This window comes from Oncorhynchus kisutch, linkage group LG30 (genome assembly GCF_002021735.2).
Source record: "Oncorhynchus kisutch isolate 150728-3 linkage group LG30, Okis_V2, whole genome shotgun sequence".
In the NCBI taxonomy this organism is placed as follows: Eukaryota; Metazoa; Chordata; class Actinopteri; order Salmoniformes; family Salmonidae; genus Oncorhynchus; species Oncorhynchus kisutch.
The window spans coordinates 34,476,222-34,494,618 of record NC_034203.2 but is presented as its reverse complement, the minus strand read 5'-3'; the positions used below and the strand labels follow the sequence as shown (position 1 = coordinate 34,494,618).

The window sequence follows — 18,397 nt, the reverse complement described above, 5'->3', positions numbered from 1 at the left end:
AGGCATTATTACAGAGCGATATACCTTTACAGGCATTGTTACAGAGCGATATACCATTACATGCATTGTCACGGAGTGATAGCCCTTTACAGGCAGTATTACAGATTGATAGCCCTTTACAGGCAGTATTACAGAGTGATAGCCCTTTACAGTCAGTATTACAGATTGATAGCCCTTTAGAGGCAGTATTACAGAGTGATAGCCCTTTACAGGCATTATTACAGAGCGATATACCTTTATAGGCATTGTTACAGAGCGATATACCATTACATGCATTGTCACGGAGTGATAGCCCTTTACAGGCATTGTCACAGAGTGATAGCCCTTTACAGGCAGTATTAGAGATTGATAGCCCTTTACAGGCAGCATTACAGATTGATAGCCCTTTAGAGGCAGTATTACAGAGTGATAGCCCTTTACAGGCATTATTACAGAGCGATATACCTTTACAGGCATTGTTACAGAGCGATATACCATTACATGCATTGTCACGGAGTGATAGCCCTTTACAGGCATTGTCACAGAGTGATAGCCCTTTACAGGCAGTATTAGAGATTGATAGCCCTTTACAGGCATTATTACAGAGCGATATACCTTTACAGGCATTATTACAGAGCGATATACCTTTACAGGTATTGTTACAGAGCGATATACCTTTACAGGTATTGTTACAGAGCGATATACCTTTACAGGCAGTATTACAGAGTGATAGCCCTTTACAGGCAGTATTACAGAGTGATATCACTTTACAGGCAGTATTACAGATTGATAGCCCTTTACAGGCATTATTACAGAGCGATATACCATTACAGGCATTGTTACAGAGTGATATACCTTTAAAGGCATTATTACAGAGTGATAGCCCTTTACAGGCATTCTGACAGAGTGATATACCTTTACAGGCATTATTACAGAGTGATAGCTCTTTACAGGCATTATTACAGAGTGATAGCCCTTTACAGGCATTATTACAGAGTCATAGCCCTTTACAGGCATTATTACAGAGTGATAGCCCTTTACAGGCATTATTACAGAGTGATAGCCCTTTACAGGCATTATTACAGAGTGATAGCCCTTTACAGGCATTATTGCAGAGCGATATACCTTTACAGGCATTGTTACAGAGCGATATACCATTACATGCATTGTCACGGAGTGATAGCCCTTTACAGGCATTGTCACAGAGTGATAGCCCTTTACAGGCAGTATTACAGATTGATAGCCATTTACAGGCATTGTCACAGAGTGATAGCCCTTTACAGGCATTGTTATAGAGTGATAGCCCTTTACAGGCATTGTTATAGAGTGATAGCCTTTTACAGGCATGGTCACAGAGTGATAGCCCTTTACAGCCATTGTCACAGAGTGATAGCCCTTTACAGGCATTATTACAGAGCGATATACCTTTACAGGCATTGTTACAGAGCGATATACCATTACATGCATTGTCACGGAGTGATAGCCCTTTACAGGCAGTATTACAGATTGATAGCCCTTTACAGGCAGTACTACAGAGTGATAGCACTTTACAGTCAGTATTACAGATTGCTAGCCCTTTAGAGGCAGTATTACAGAGTGATAGCCCTTTACAGGCATTATTACAGAGCGATATACCTTTACAGGCATTGTTACAGAGCGATATACCATTACATGCATTGTCACGGAGTGATAGCCCTTTACAGGCATTGTCACAGAGTGATAGCCCTTTACAGGCAGTATTAGAGATTGATAGCCCTTTACAGGCAGCATTACAGATTGATAGCCCTTTAGAGGCAGTATTACAGAGTGATAGCCCTTTACATGCATTATTACAGAGCGATATACCTTTACAGGCATTGTTACAGAGCGATATACCATTACATGCATTGTCACGGAGTGATAGCCCTTTACAGGCATTGTCACAGAGTGATAGCCCTTTACAGGCAGTATTAGAGATTGATAGCCCTTTACAGGCATTATTACAGAGCGATATACCTTTACAGGCATTATTACAGAGCGATATGCCTTTACAGGTATTGTTACAGAGCGATATACCTTTACAGGTATTGTTACAGAGCGATATACCTTTACAGGCAGTATTACAGAGTGATAGCCCTTTACAGGCAGTATTACAGAGTGATATCACTTTACAGGCAGTATTACAGATTGATAGCCCTTTACAGGCATTATTACAGAGCGATATACCATTACAGGCATTGTTACAGAGTGATATACCTTTAAAGGCATTATTACAGAGTGATAGCCCTTTACAGGCATTCTTACAGAGTGATATACCTTTACAGGCATTATTACAGAGTGATAGCTCTTTACAGGCATTATTACAGAGTGATAGCCCTTTACAGCTATTATTACAGAGTCATAGCCCTTTACAGGCATTATTACAGAGTGATAGCCCTTTACAGGCATTATTACAGAGTGATAGCCCTTTACAGGCATTATTACAGAGTGATAGCCCTTTACAGGCATTATTACAGAGCGATATACCTTTACAGGCATTGTTACAGAGCGATATACCATTACATGCATTGTCACGGGGTGATAGCCCTTTACAGGCAGTATTACAGATTGATAGCCCTTTACAGGCAGCATTACAGATTGATATCCCTTTACAGGCAGTATTACAGAGTGATAGCCCTTTACAAGCAGTATTACAGAGTGATAGCCCTTTACAGGCATTATTACAGAGCGATATACCTTTACAGGTATTGTTACAGAGCGATATAACTTTACAGGTATTGTTACAGAGCGATATACCTTTACAGGCAGTATTACATAGTGATAGCCCTTTACAGGCAGTATTACAGATTGATAGCCCTTTACAGGCATTATTACAGAGCGATATACCATTACAGGCATTGTTACAGAGCGATATACCTTTACAGGCAGTATTACAGAGTGATAACCCTTTACAGGCATTATTACAGAGTGATAGCCATTTACAGGCATTATTACAGAGTGATAGCCATTTACAGGCATTATTACAGAGTGATAACACTTTACAGGCAGTATTACAGAGTGATAGCCCTTTACAGGCATTATTACAGAGTGATATACATTTACAGGCATTATTACAGAGTGATAGCCCTTTACAGGCATTATTACAGAGTGATATACATTTACAGGCATTATTACAGAGTGATAGCCCTTCACAGGCATTATTACAGAGATTATAAAATGGGTGGTTCAAGCCCTGAATGCTGATTGGCTAACAGCAGTGATATATCAGACCGTATACCACGGGTTTGACCAAACATTTATTTTTACTCTTCTAATTAGGTTGGTAACCAATGTATAATAGCAATATCTCACCTCAAGGGTTAGTGGTATATGGCCAATATACCACAGCTAAGGGCTGTTCTTGTGCATGACGCAATGCAGATTGCCTGGATACAGCCTTTAGCCGTGGTATATTGACAATAGACCACAAATCCCAGAGGTGACTTATTACATTTGACTTATTACATTTGTTTTGAGTCTTCTAATTGCGTTGGTAACCAGTTTATAATAGCAATAAGTCACCTCGGGGGTTTGTGCCAAAGCAGCAGCTACTATTCCTGGGGTCCGAACGCAATAAGGCACTTACATCACACATGAAACAAAAGATAAAACAGTACATCATATGACATTATTACACCACTACATATCTACAGGCACCCCTTGTTGCGTCGTGCTTTAGAATAGCCCTTAGTCGGGGTATATTGGCCATATACCACATCCCCTCAGGCCTTATTGCTTAGATAACCCATTCCCTATAGAAATTGAGTTAATTAATGGAGAGAGAGGGGGAGAGAGAGAATAAACTACTGCATACTGCCATGTAATGAGAGCCAGAGCATTCCAAGTGCATCATGTCTGCCAGTCTATAAGAAAGGCAGAGAGGGAAAGGTGGCAGCCATTTTGAAAAGCAGTTGCAATGAGCCAGTGGATAAGGAACGTGCGGTCATCAGTATCTGGCCATGCTCAAGAGGAAGATCAAAGTACAATGCTTTCAAACCAACATCATTTAAACCATTAACTTTTACCCCAACCCATGACCCTTAACTTGCTCAATAGTTCTGTTGATATAATAGTTTATCCTTTTTAGTAGATATACAAAGCAATAAACTGAACAACAGTTGAAGGTCTTATGTGAATCCACTAATCTCTTATTTCATATAGCTATTAATCATGTGTTATGGACACAGGTTTACAAACTTAAAGACATGTTACATCAGAAAGGGGACATAATGACCCCAAAGTACAGATGCCTGCAACCTGATCTACCTTGAAATATCATGTCTAGACCAGACTTTAATGTTGATGAGAGCTTTACAAGGGTTTCCAAGGGATGACTCTCTAGCTTAACTCCTTGATGAGTGCAAGAGATTGAGCCAGGGTCAAGCTGATATCTTTGAATGAACCATTGGCGCCATCTAGCGCCAAATGCTCGCAATGACATGAAGGAACACGATTCAAATGCACGTTAACAATTTTGTCCTTCCTCAGGTCCCATCCATGTAGAAAAATATGTGTCTGGAAATTGCTCGTATTCACAGACCTAGGATCAGAGTATCCACCCCGAATTCCAACCTTAACTAGGAGGGAATAAACACTCAACTGACCTTAGATCAGCGTCTGGGGGAAATGATTCCTTTCTCGGTATGACATCATCCACTCATTGTTTGTGGAGCTGTCAGTTCCATCACCGACCTAGTACTGTAACGTTAACTACTGTAACGCCATACAAATTGGATTTAATTTAAACCATTATATCAAGTAAGTGCAAATATACTAGCTACTTTCATGTTTTAGTATTTTAAAACCGTGATACGTGATTTGATCATGTCCGAGTCGGTCACCGTGTAACAGGATGGTTAAATTAGCTAATTTAGCTGTCACTGTCAGGCTTATCGCCGGCTAGCTAGCTAACGCCCTTGCCTTGCAAGAATGGCTAGGAGATTATTGTCAAATGTAAATGTACATGTGATAATCAGATTACCACTGTACAATTAAGCGAGTTTAAATTAAGGGTTGCGGCTTTCTCTTCAGTCAATGTGTGCTCCGTTAGCTGGCTAGCTTGGCATCGAGCACATAGACTCTAAAAAGAAGATGGAGCAGGACACCGATGACGTTGACTCCCGGGACACCGATGACGTTGACTGCCAACACATGACGTTGACTCCCGGGACACCGATCACGTTGACTGCCAACACAGGTGATGTTGACTGCCAAGACACAGATGGCGTTGACTGTTGGCCAGCAGCAGCTACTGCTCCATAGCAGAATCAGATGAAACTGGGATGTGGCCAATCAGCCATGTCCCACTCAACCCGTTTGACCTTTCCAATCAACCATATAATTAATTTGGTATTAATAACAAGCTTTTTTTGTTAATGTTGTAATCTCATGATTGTATCTACGTCATGAATCAACGGACAAGAAATAGGCCTACATTTTCTATCTCATCTACCCATTATAAGATCTGACCCGAATTCGTTTTGATCAAAATATAATAACACAGACCTTGATCATGACTCAGTTCCATTACATTACATGTAAGACATTGGACGAAGGTGTCTTCTGTACAGGGGAGTTTTGTTAAAATCCCTGACACTCGGTCTAAATAGGCCCAAACTGAGATTTGGTTAATTTACCAATCTATAAATTGTTAGATGACATGGCTAATTCAGTGACTCTCAGTGACTGACATAACAATAGAAAAATTGCTGATATGCAACCAAATTTCGAACTTGCACCTTGTGTATTCTACTGTTGTAACTCTCAACAGTAAATTGAGACCCTGAGTACCTACATTAAAATATAAAACAGTTAGGGTTAGGGTCCCCCTAGCAGCCTGAGGCCCTAAAACATGATACAAATGTTGCAGTTATAAAGCACGTTTTCTGCAATTCTACACATTTTGCCATATGGCGGAAATAACATTTTTAACACATTTCATGCAGTTCTACTTATTTTGCCATATGGCAGAGAATTTCCCCCCTGTTTTACAACTAATGTCCTGCAATTCTACCCATTTTGCCATGACTTATGCCATGTTAATGATATCTGAGTGAGAGTGACTAACAAAATCAATGGGGGCCCCCTGGGCACGTGCCCTGCGTGACCAGTCGGCATTCGGCCATGATAACTACAAGTTTAGATAGCTGGCTAGACTAATTTACCAATCTATAAATTGTTAGCTGACCTGGCTAATTGAGTGACTGTCAGATCATCAAGGACAACAACCACCTGAGCCACTGTCTGTTCACCCCGCTTTCATCCAGAAGGAGAGGTCAGTACAGGTGCATCAAAGCTGGGACAGAGAGACTAAAAAACAGCTTCTATCTCAAGGCCATCTGACTGTTAAACAGCCATCACTAACATTGAGTGGCTGCTGCCAACATACTGACTCATCTCTAGCCACTTTAATAATGAAAAATCGATGTATTAAATGTATCACTAGCCACTTTAAACAATGCCACTTTATATAATGTTTACATACCCTACATTACTCATCTCATATGTATATTCTGTACTCTATACCATCTACTGTATCTTGCCTATGCCGCACGGCCATCGCTCATCCATATATTTATATGTACATATTCTTATTCATTCCTTTACACTTGTGTGTATAAGGTAGTTGTTGTGAAATTGTTAGGTTAGATTACTTGTTAGATATTACTGCATGGTCGGAACTAACAGCACAAGCATTTCGCTACAGTCACATTAACATCTGCTAACCATGTGACCAATAACATTTGATTTGATTTGATTTAACTGACATAACAAGAGAAAAATTGCTGATGCACAATCAAGTTTTGAACTTGCACCGTGTGTATTATACTATTTTACTCTCAACAGTAAGTTGAGACCCCGACTGAGTACCTACATTTAAAAAAGAATAAAACAGTTTGGGTTAGCAGCCTGAGACCCTAGGCCAGTGTTCCTCAACTCCAGTCCTCCAGTACCCACAACAGTACATATTTTAGTTGTAACCCTGGACAAACACACCTGATTCAACTCATTGAGGGCTTGATGATTAGCTGATAAGTTGAATCAGGTGTGTTTGTCCAGGGTTACAACTAAAATGTGTTCTGTTGGTGGTACTGGAGGACTAGAGTTGAGAAATACTGCCCTAAGCGACCACTTATGTCTCTTATGCCTGGAGCCGGCCATGGGTCTGAACATTAACAAGCATAGCTATGCATCACTAGCGGTACGGTTTTGGAAGCATAAGGACCTTATCTTTCATATCACTGAGAAATAATCATACATTTTTTACAAAAAGGTTAAATTGACACACACCTTGATAGGGTTATGCTTAGTGTTCGTTCCCACACAGCCATATCTCCATGTGACAGAGCTTGTTGTTTACGGAAAACAGACAAAAGACAAGAGGTGACCATATGTGCACATTAGCTATCTTTCTGCGAACATCTGTGTGTAAACATAACTTAAGGAAGTGTAGCGGAAGTTTATTTTCGTCGGATCGAGGCACCCATACCTGTATGGATCTGTAACTGCTACAGTAAGGTTCATAGCTGTATGGATCTGTAACTGCTACAGTAAGGTTCATAGCTGTATGGATCTGTAACTGCTACAGTAAGGTTCATACCTGTATGGATCTGTAACTGCTACAGTCAGGTTCATACCTGTATGGATCTGTAACTGCTACAGTCAGGTTCATACCTGTATGGATCTGTAACTTCTACAGTCAGGTTCATACCTGTATGGATCTGTAACTGCTACAGTAAGGTTCATAGCTGTATGGATCTGTAACTGCTACAGTAAGGTTCATACCTGTATGGATCTGTAACTGCTACAGTAAGGTTCATACCTGTATGGATCTGTAACTGCTACAGTCAGGTTCATACCTGTATGGATCTGTAACTGCTACAGTAAGGTTCATACCTGTATTGACCTGTAACTGCTACAGTAAGACCCCATAGCTGTATGGATCTGTAACTGCTACAGTCAGGTTCATACCTGTATGGATCTGTAACTGCTACAGTCAGGTTCATACCTGTATTGATCTGTAACTGCTACAGTAAGACCCCATAGCTGTATTGATCTGTAACTGCTACAGTAAGACCCCATAGCTGTATGGATCTGTAACTGCTACAGTAAGGTTCATACCTGTATGGATCTGTAACTGCTACAGTCAGGTTCATACCTGTATGGATCTGTAACTGCTACAGTCAGGTTCATACCTGTATGGATCTGTAACTGCTACAGTCAGGTTCATACCTGTATGGATCTGTAACTGCTACAGTCAGGTTCATACCTGTATGGATCTGTAACTGCTACAGTAAGGTTCATACCTGTATTGATCTGTAACTGCTACAGTAAGGTTCATACCTGTATGGATCTGTAACTGCTACAGTAAGGTTCATACCTGTATGGATCTGTAACTGCTACAGTAAGGTTCATACCTGTATTGATCTGTAACTGCTACAGTAAGGTTCATACCTGTATGGATCTGTAACTGCTACAGTCAGGTTCATACCTGTATGGATCTGTAACTGCTACAGTCAGGTTCATACCTGTATGGATCTGTAACTGCTACAGTAAGGTTCATACCTGTATTGACCTGTAACTGCTACAGTAAGGTGCATACCTGTATGGATCTGTAACTGCTACAGTAAGGTTCATACCTGTATTGACCTGTAACTGCTACAGTAAGACCCCATAGCTGTATTGATCTGTAACTGCTACAGTAAGACCCCATAGCTGTATGGATCTGTAACTGCTACAGTAAGGTTCATACCTGTATGGATCTGTAACTGCTACAGTCAGGTTCATACCTGTATGGATCTGTAACTGCTACAGTCAGGTTCATACCTGTATGGATCTGTAACTGCTACAGTCAGGTTCATACCTGTATGGATCTGTAACTGCTACAGTAAGGTTCATACCTGTATGGATCTGTAACTGCTACAGTAAGGTTCATACCTGTATGGATCTGTAACTGCTACAGTAAGGTTCATACCTGTATGGATCTGTAACTGCTACAGTAAGGTTCATACCTGTATGGATCTGTAACTGCTACAGTAAGGTTCATACCTGTATGGATCTGTAACTGCTACAGTAAGGTTCATACCTGTATGGATCTGTACCTGCTACAGTAAGGTTCATACCTGTATGGATCTGTAACTGCTACAGTAAGGTTCATAGCTGTATGGATCTGTAACTGCTACAGTAAGGTTCATAGCTGTATGGATCTGTAACTGCTACAGTAAGGTTCATAGCTGTATGGATCTGTAACTGCTACAGTAAGGTTCATAGCTATATGGATATGTAACTGCTACAGTAAGGTGCATAGCTGTATGGATCTGTAACTGCTACAGTAAGGTGCATAGCTGTATCGATCTGTAACTGCTACAGTAAGACCCCATAGCTGTATTGATCTGTAACTGCTACAGTAAGGTTCATAGCTATATGGATCTGTAACTGCTACAGTAAGGTTCATACCTGCATGGATATGTAACTGCTACAGTAAGACCCCATAGCTGTGTGGATCTGTAACTGCTACAGTAAGGCACCATGGCTGTATTGATCTGTAACTGCTACAGTAAGGTGCATAGCTGTATGGATCTGTAACTTCTACAGTAAGGCACCATACAGTAAGGCACCATGGCTGCATAGATCTGTAACTTCTACAGTAAGGCCCCATTGCTGTATAGATCTGTAACTTCTACAGTAAGGCACCATACAGTAAGGCACCATGGCTGTATAGATCTGTAACTTCTACAGTAAGGCACCATAGCTGTGTGGATCTGTAACTGCTCAGCCTCATATCTGTGTGGATCTGTAACTGCTACAGCCTCATAGCACCATGGCTGTATAGATCTGTAACTGCTACAGTAAGGCACCATGGCTGTATAGATCTGTAACTGCTACAGTAAGGCACCATGGCTGTATAGATCTGTAACTGCTACAGTAAGGCACCATAGCTGTATTGATCTGTAACTGCTACAGTAAGACCCCATGGCTGTATTGATCTGTAACTGCTACAGTAAGACCCCATAGCTGTATTGATCTGTAACTGCTACAGTAAGGTTCATAGCTGTATGGATCTGTAACTGCTACAGTAAGGTTCATACCTGTATGGATCTGTAACTGCTACAGTAAGGTTCATAGCTATATGGATCTGTAACTGCTACAGTAAGGTGCATAGCTGTATTGATCTGTAACTGCTACAGTAAGGGTTCATAGCTGTATGGATCTGTAACTGCTACAGTAAGGTTCATACCTGTATGGATCTGTAACTGCTACAGTAAGGTTCATAGCTATATGGATCTGTAACTGCTACAGTAAGGTGCATAGCTGTATGGATCTGTAACTTCTACAGTAAGGCACCATGGCTGCATAGATCTGTAACTTCTACAGTAAGGCCCCATTGCTGTATAGATCTGTAACTTCTACAGTAAGGCAACATACAGTAAGGCACCATGGCTGTAAAGATCTGTAACTTCTACAGTAAGGCACCATAGCTGTGTGGATCTGTAACTGCTACAGCCTCATATCTGTGTGGATCTGTAACTGCTACAGCCTCATAGCTGTGTGGATCTGTAACTGCTACAGTAAGGCACCATACAGTAAGGCACCATGGCTGTATAGATCTGTAACTGCTACAGTAAGGCACCATGGCTGTATAGATCTGTAACTGCTACAGTAAGGCACCATGGCTGTATAGATCTGTAACTGCTACAGTAAGGCACCATAGCTGTATAGATCTGTAACTGCTACAGTAAGGCACCATGGCTGTATAGATCTGTAACTGCTACAGTAAGGCACCATAGCTGTATAGATCTGTAACTGCTACAGTCAGGTTCATACCTGTATTGATCTGTAACTGCTACAGTAAGACCCCATAGCTGTATTGATCTGTAACTGCTACAGTAAGACCCCATAGCTGTATGGATCTGTAACTGCTACAGTAAGGTTCATACCTGTATGGATCTGTATCTGCTACAGTCAGGTTCATACCTGTATGGATCTGTAACTGCTACAGTCAGGTTCATACCTGTATAGATCTGTAACTTCTACAGTAAGGCCCCATTGCTGTATAGATCTGTAACTTCTACAGTAAGGCGCCATACAGTAAGGCACCATGGCTGTATAGATCTGTAACTTCTACAGTAAGGCACCATAGCTGTGTGGATCTGTAACTGCTACAGCCTCATATCTGTGTGGATCTGTAACTGCTACAGCCTCATAGCTGTGTGGATCTGTAACTGTTACAGTAAGGCACCATGGCTGTATAGATCTGTAACTGCTACAGTAAGGCACCATGGCTGTATAGATCTGTAACTGCTACAGTAAGGCACCATGGCTGTATAGATATGTAACTGCTACAGTAAGGCACCATAGCTGTATTGATCTGTAACTGCTACAGTAAGACCCCATGGCTGTATTGATCTGTAACTGCTACAGTAAGACCCCATAGCTGTATTGATCTGTAACTGCTACAGTAAGGTTCATAGCTGTATGGATCTGTAACTGCTACAGTAAGGTTCATACCTGTATGGATCTGTAACTGCTACAGTAAGGTTCATAGCTATATGGATCTGTAACTGCTACAGTAAGGTGCATAGCTGTATGGATCTGTAACTGCTACAGTAAGACCCCATAGCTGTATTGATCTGTAACTGCTACAGTAAGGTGCATAGCTGTATGGATCTGTAACTTCTACAGTAAGGCACCATGGCTGCATAGATCTGTAACTTCTACAGTAAGGCCCCATTGCTGTATAGATATGTAACTTCTACAGTAAGGCAACATACAGTAAGGCACCATGGCTGTATAGATCTGTAACTTCTACAGTAAGGCACCATAGCTGTGTGGATCTGTAACTGCTACAGCCTCATATCTGTGTGGATCTGTAACTGCTACAGCCTCATAGCTGTGTGGATCTGTAACTGCTACAGTAAGGCACCATACAGTAAGGCACCATGGCTGTATAGATCTGTAACTGCTACAGTAAGGCACCATGGCTGTATAGATCTGTAACTGCTACAGTAAGGCACCATGGCTGTATAGATCTGTAACTGCTACAGTAAGGCACCATAGCTGTATAGATCTGTAACTGCTACAGTAAGGCACCATGGCTGTATAGATCTGTAACTGCTACAGTAAGGCACCATAGCTGTATAGATCTGTAACTGCTACAGTAAGGTTCATACCTGTATTGATCTGTAACTGCTACAGTAAGACCCCATGGCTGTATTGATCTGTAACTGCTACAGTAAGACCCCATAGCTGTATTGATCTGTAACTGCTACAGTCAGGTTCATAGCTGTATGGATCTGTAACTGCTACAGTAAGGTTCATAGCTGTATGGATCTGTAACTGCTACAGTAAGGTTCATAGCTGTATGGATCTGTAACTGCTACAGTAAGGTTCATAGCTATATGGATATGTAACTGCTACAGTAAGGTGCATAGCTGTATGGATCTGTAACTGCTACAGTAAGGTGCATAGCTGTATCGATCTGTAACTGCTACAGTAAGACCCCATAGCTGTATTGATCTGTAACTGCTACAGTAAGGTTCATAGCTATATGGATCTGTAACTGCTACAGTAAGGTTCATACCTGCATGGATATGTAACTGCTACAGTAAGACCCCATAGCTGTGTGGATCTGTAACTGCTACAGTAAGGCACCATGGCTGTATTGATCTGTAACTGCTACAGTAAGGTGCATAGCTGTATGGATCTGTAACTTCTACAGTAAGGCACCATACAGTAAGGCACCATGGCTGCATAGATCTGTAACTTCTACAGTAAGACCCCATGGCTGTATTGATCTGTAACTGCTACAGTAAGACCCCATAGCTGTATTGATCTGTAACTGCTACAGTAAGGTTCATAGCTGTATGGATCTGTAACTGCTACAGTAAGGTTCATACCTGTATGGATCTGTAACTGCTACAGTAAGGTTCATAGCTATATGGATCTGTAACTGCTACAGTAAGGTGCATAGCTGTATTGATCTGTAACTGCTACAGTAAGGGTTCATAGCTGTATGGATCTGTAACTGCTACAGTAAGGTTCATACCTGTATGGATCTGTAACTGCTACAGTAAGGTTCATAGCTATATGGATCTGTAACTGCTACAGTAAGGTGCATAGCTGTATGGATCTGTAACTTCTACAGTAAGGCACCATGGCTGCATAGATCTGTAACTTCTACAGTAAGGCCCCATTGCTGTATAGATCTGTAACTTCTACAGTAAGGCAACATACAGTAAGGCACCATGGCTGTAAAGATCTGTAACTTCTACAGTAAGGCACCATAGCTGTGTGGATCTGTAACTGCTACAGCCTCATATCTGTGTGGATCTGTAACTGCTACAGCCTCATAGCTGTGTGGATCTGTAACTGCTACAGTAAGGCACCATACAGTAAGGCACCATGGCTGTATAGATCTGTAACTGCTACAGTAAGGCACCATGGCTGTATAGATCTGTAACTGCTACAGTAAGGCACCATGGCTGTATAGATCTGTAACTGCTACAGTAAGGCACCATAGCTGTATAGATCTGTAACTGCTACAGTAAGGCACCATGGCTGTATAGATCTGTAACTGCTACAGTAAGGCACCATAGCTGTATAGATCTGTAACTGCTACAGTCAGGTTCATACCTGTATTGATCTGTAACTGCTACAGTAAGACCCCATAGCTGTATTGATCTGTAACTGCTACAGTAAGACCCCATAGCTGTATGGATCTGTAACTGCTACAGTAAGGTTCATACCTGTATGGATCTGTATCTGCTACAGTCAGGTTCATACCTGTATGGATCTGTAACTGCTACAGTCAGGTTCATACCTGTATAGATCTGTAACTTCTACAGTAAGGCCCCATTGCTGTATAGATCTGTAACTTCTACAGTAAGGCGCCATACAGTAAGGCACCATGGCTGTATAGATCTGTAACTTCTACAGTAAGGCACCATAGCTGTGTGGATCTGTAACTGCTACAGCCTCATATCTGTGTGGATCTGTAACTGCTACAGCCTCATAGCTGTGTGGATCTGTAACTGTTACAGTAAGGCACCATGGCTGTATAGATCTGTAACTGCTACAGTAAGGCACCATGGCTGTATAGATCTGTAACTGCTACAGTAAGGCACCATGGCTGTATAGATATGTAACTGCTACAGTAAGGCACCATAGCTGTATTGATCTGTAACTGCTACAGTAAGACCCCATGGCTGTATTGATCTGTAACTGCTACAGTAAGACCCCATAGCTGTATTGATCTGTAACTGCTACAGTAAGGTTCATAGCTGTATGGATCTGTAACTGCTACAGTAAGGTTCATACCTGTATGGATCTGTAACTGCTACAGTAAGGTTCATACCTGTATGGATCTGTAACTGCTACAGTAAGGTTCATAGCTATATGGATCTGTAACTGCTACAGTAAGGTGCATAGCTGTATGGATCTGTAACTGCTACAGTAAGACCCCATAGCTGTATTGATCTGTAACTGCTACAGTAAGGTGCATAGCTGTATGGATCTGTAACTTCTACAGTAAGGCACCATGGCTGCATAGATCTGTAACTTCTACAGTAAGGCCCCATTGCTGTATAGATCTGTAACTTCTACAGTAAGGCAACATACAGTAAAGCACCATGGCTGTATAGATCTGTAACTTCTACAGTAAGGCACCATAGCTGTGTGGATCTGTAACTGCTACAGCCTCATATCTGTGTGGATCTGTAACTGCTACAGCCTCATAGCTATATGGATCTGTAACTGCTACAGTAAGGTGCATAGCTGTATGGATCTGTAACTGCTACAGTAAGACCCCATAGCTGTATTGATCTGTAACTGCTACAGTAAGGTGCATAGCTGTATGGATCTGTAACTTCTACAGTAAGGCACCATGGCTGCATAGATCTGTAACTTCTACAGTAAGGCCCCATTGCTGTATAGATCTGTAACTTCTACAGTAAGGCAACATACAGTAAGGCACCATGGCTGTATAGATCTGTAACTGCTACAGTAAGGCACCATGGCTGTATAGATCTGTAACTGCTACAGTAAGGCACCATGGCTGTATAGATCTGTAACTGCTACAGTAAGGCACCATAGCTGTATAGATCTGTAACTGCTACAGTCAGGTTCATACCTGTATTGATCTGTAACTGCTACAGTAAGACCCCATAGCTTTATTGATCTGTAACTGCTACAGTAAGACCCCATAGCTGTATGGATCTGTAACTGCTACAGTAAGGTTCATACCTGTATGGATCTGTATCTGCTACAGTCAGGTTCATACCTGTATGGATCTGTAACTGCTACAGTCAAGTTCATACCTGTATGGATCTGTAACTGCTACAGTCAGGTTCATACCTGTATGGATCTGTAACTGCTACAGTCAGGTTCATACCTGTATGGATCTGTAACTGCTACAGTAAGGTTCATACCTGTATTGATCTGTAACTGCTACAGTAAGGTTCATACCTGTATGGATCTGTAACTGCTACAGTAAGGTTCATACCTGTATTGATCTGTAACTGCTACATTCAGGTTCATACCTGTATGGATCTGTAACTGCTACAGTCAGGTTCATACCTGTATGGATCTGTAACTGCTACAGTCAGGTTCATACCTGTATGGATCTGTAACTGCTACAGTAAGGTTCATACCTGTATTGACCTGTAACTGCTACAGTAAGGTTCATACCTGTATGGATCTGTAACTGCTACAGTAAGGTTCATACCTGTATTGACCTGTAACTGCTACAGTAAGACCCCATAGCTGTATGGATCTGTAACTGCTACAGTAAGACCCCATAGCTGTATTGATCTGTAACTGCTACAGTAAGGTGCATAGCTGTATGGATCTGTAACTTCTACAGTAAGGCACCATGGCTGCATAGATCTGTAACTTCTACAGTAAGGCCCCATTGCTGTATAGATCTGTAACTTCTACAGTAAGGCAACATACAGTAAGGCACCATGGCTGTATAGATCTGTAACTTCTACAGTAAGGCACCATAGCTGTGTGGATCTGTAACTGATACAGCCTCATAGCTGTGTGGATCTGTAACTGCTACAGTAAGGCACCATACAGTAAGGCACCATGGCTGTATAGATCTGTAACTGCTACAGTAAGGCACCATGGCTGTATAGATCTGTAACTGCTACAGTAAGGCACCATGGCTGTATAGATCTGTAACTGCTACAGTAAGGCACCATAGCTGTATAGATCTGTAACTGCTACAGTAAGGCACCATGGCTGTATAGATCTGTAACTGCTACAGTAAGGCACCATAGCTGTATAGATCTGTAACTTCTACAGTAAGGCACCATGGCTGCATAGATCTGTAACTTCTACAGTAAGGCCCCATTGCTGTATAGATCTGTAACTTCTACAGTAAGGCAACATACAGTAAAGCACCATGGCTGTATAGATCTGTAACTTCTACAGTAAGGCACCATAGCTGTGTGGATCTGTAACTGCTACAGCCTCATATCTGTGTGGATCTGTAACTGCTACAGCCTCATAGCTATATGGATCTGTAACTGCTACAGTAAGGTGCATAGCTGTATGGATCTGTAACTGCTACAGTAAGACCCCATAGCTGTATTGATCTGTAACTGCTACAGTAAGGTGCATAGCTGTATGGATCTGTAACTTCTACAGTAAGGCACCATGGCTGCATAGATCTGTAACTTCTACAGTAAGGCCCCATTGCTGTATAGATCTGTAACTTCTACAGTAAGGCAACATACAGTAAGGCACCATGGCTGTATAGATCTGTAACTGCTACAGTAAGGCACCATGGCTGTATAGATCTGTAACTGCTACAGTAAGGCACCATGGCTGTATAGATCTGTAACTGCTACAGTAAGGCACCATAGCTGTATAGATCTGTAACTGCTACAGTCAGGTTCATACCTGTATTGATCTGTAACTGCTACAGTAAGACCCCATAGCTTTATTGATCTGTAACTGCTACAGTAAGACCCCATAGCTGTATGGATCTGTAACTGCTACAGTAAGGTTCATATCTGTATGGATCTGTATCTGCTACAGTCAGGTTCATACCTGTATGGATCTGTAACTGCTACAGTCAAGTTCATACCTGTATGGATCTGTAACTGCTACAGTCAGGTTCATACCTGTATGGATCTGTAACTGCTACAGTCAGGTTCATACCTGTATGGATCTGTAACTGCTACAGTAAGGTTCATACCTGTATTGATCTGTAACTGCTACAGTAAGGTTCATACCTGTATGGATCTGTAACTGCTACAGTAAGGTTCATACCTGTATTGATCTGTAACTGCTACATTCAGGTTCATACCTGTATGGATCTGTAACTGCTACAGTCAGGTTCATACCTGTATGGATCTGTAACTGCTACAGTCAGGTTCATACCTGTATGGATCTGTAACTGCTACAGTAAGGTTCATACCTGTATTGACCTGTAACTGCTACAGTAAGGTTCATACCTGTATGGATCTGTAACTGCTACAGTAAGGTTCATACCTGTATTGACCTGTAACTGCTACAGTAAGACCCCATAGCTGTATGGATCTGTAACTGCTACAGTAAGACCCCATAGCTGTATTGATCTGTAACTGCTACAGTAAGGTGCATAGCTGTATGGATCTGTAACTTCTACAGTAAGGCACCATGGCTGCATAGATCTGTAACTTCTACAGTAAGGCCCCATTGCTGTATAGATCTGTAACTTCTACAGTAAGGCAACATACAGTAAGGCACCATGGCTGTATAGATCTGTAACTTCTACAGTAAGGCACCATAGCTGTGTGGATCTGTAACTGATACAGCCTCATAGCTGTGTGGATCTGTAACTGCTACAGTAAGGCACCATACAGTAAGGCACCATGGCTGTATAGATCTGTAACTGCTACAGTAAGGCACCATGGCTGTATAGATCTGTAACTGCTACAGTAAGGCACCATGGCTGTATAGATCTGTAACTGCTACAGTAAGGCACCATAGCTGTATAGATCTGTAACTGCTACAGTAAGGCACCATGGCTGTATAGATCTGTAACTGCTACAGTAAGGCACCATAGCTGTATAGATCTGTAACTGCTACAGTCAGGTTCATACCTGTATTGATCTGTAACTGCTACAGTAAGACCCCATAGCTGTATTGATCTGTAACTGCTACAGTAAGACCCCATAGCTGTATGGATCTGTAACTGCTACAGTAAGGTTCATACCTGTATGGATCTGTATCTGCTACAGTCAGGTTCATACCTGTATGGATCTGTAACTGCTACAGTCAGGTTCATACCTGTATAGATCTGTAACTTCTACAGTAAGGCCCCATTGCTGTATAGATCTGTAACTTCTACAGTAAGGCGCCATACAGTAAGGCACCATGGCTGTATAGATCTGTAACTTCTACAGTAAGGCAC

At 41.6% G+C, this 18,397-nt stretch overlaps 1 protein-coding gene across 7 annotated transcripts in view; it reads left to right on the top strand.

Annotated features, from left to right (window-relative positions):
* LOC109874625 (cytoplasmic dynein 1 intermediate chain 2) overlaps window positions 1–18,397 on the top strand; it is a 58,764-nt gene that overhangs the window by 2,943 nt on the left and 37,424 nt on the right. For 6 of the 7 annotated variants that reach the window (XM_031810477.1, XM_031810473.1, XM_031810474.1 and 3 more), the window contains exon 1: window positions 4,631–4,755. The exons of the other annotated variant lie outside the window; for it this stretch is intronic. The gene's annotated coding sequence lies outside the window, so the exon portion shown is untranslated. Of the gene's footprint in view, window positions 1–4,630; window positions 4,756–18,397 lie in introns of those variants that run through there. 7 annotated transcript variants of the gene reach the window in all.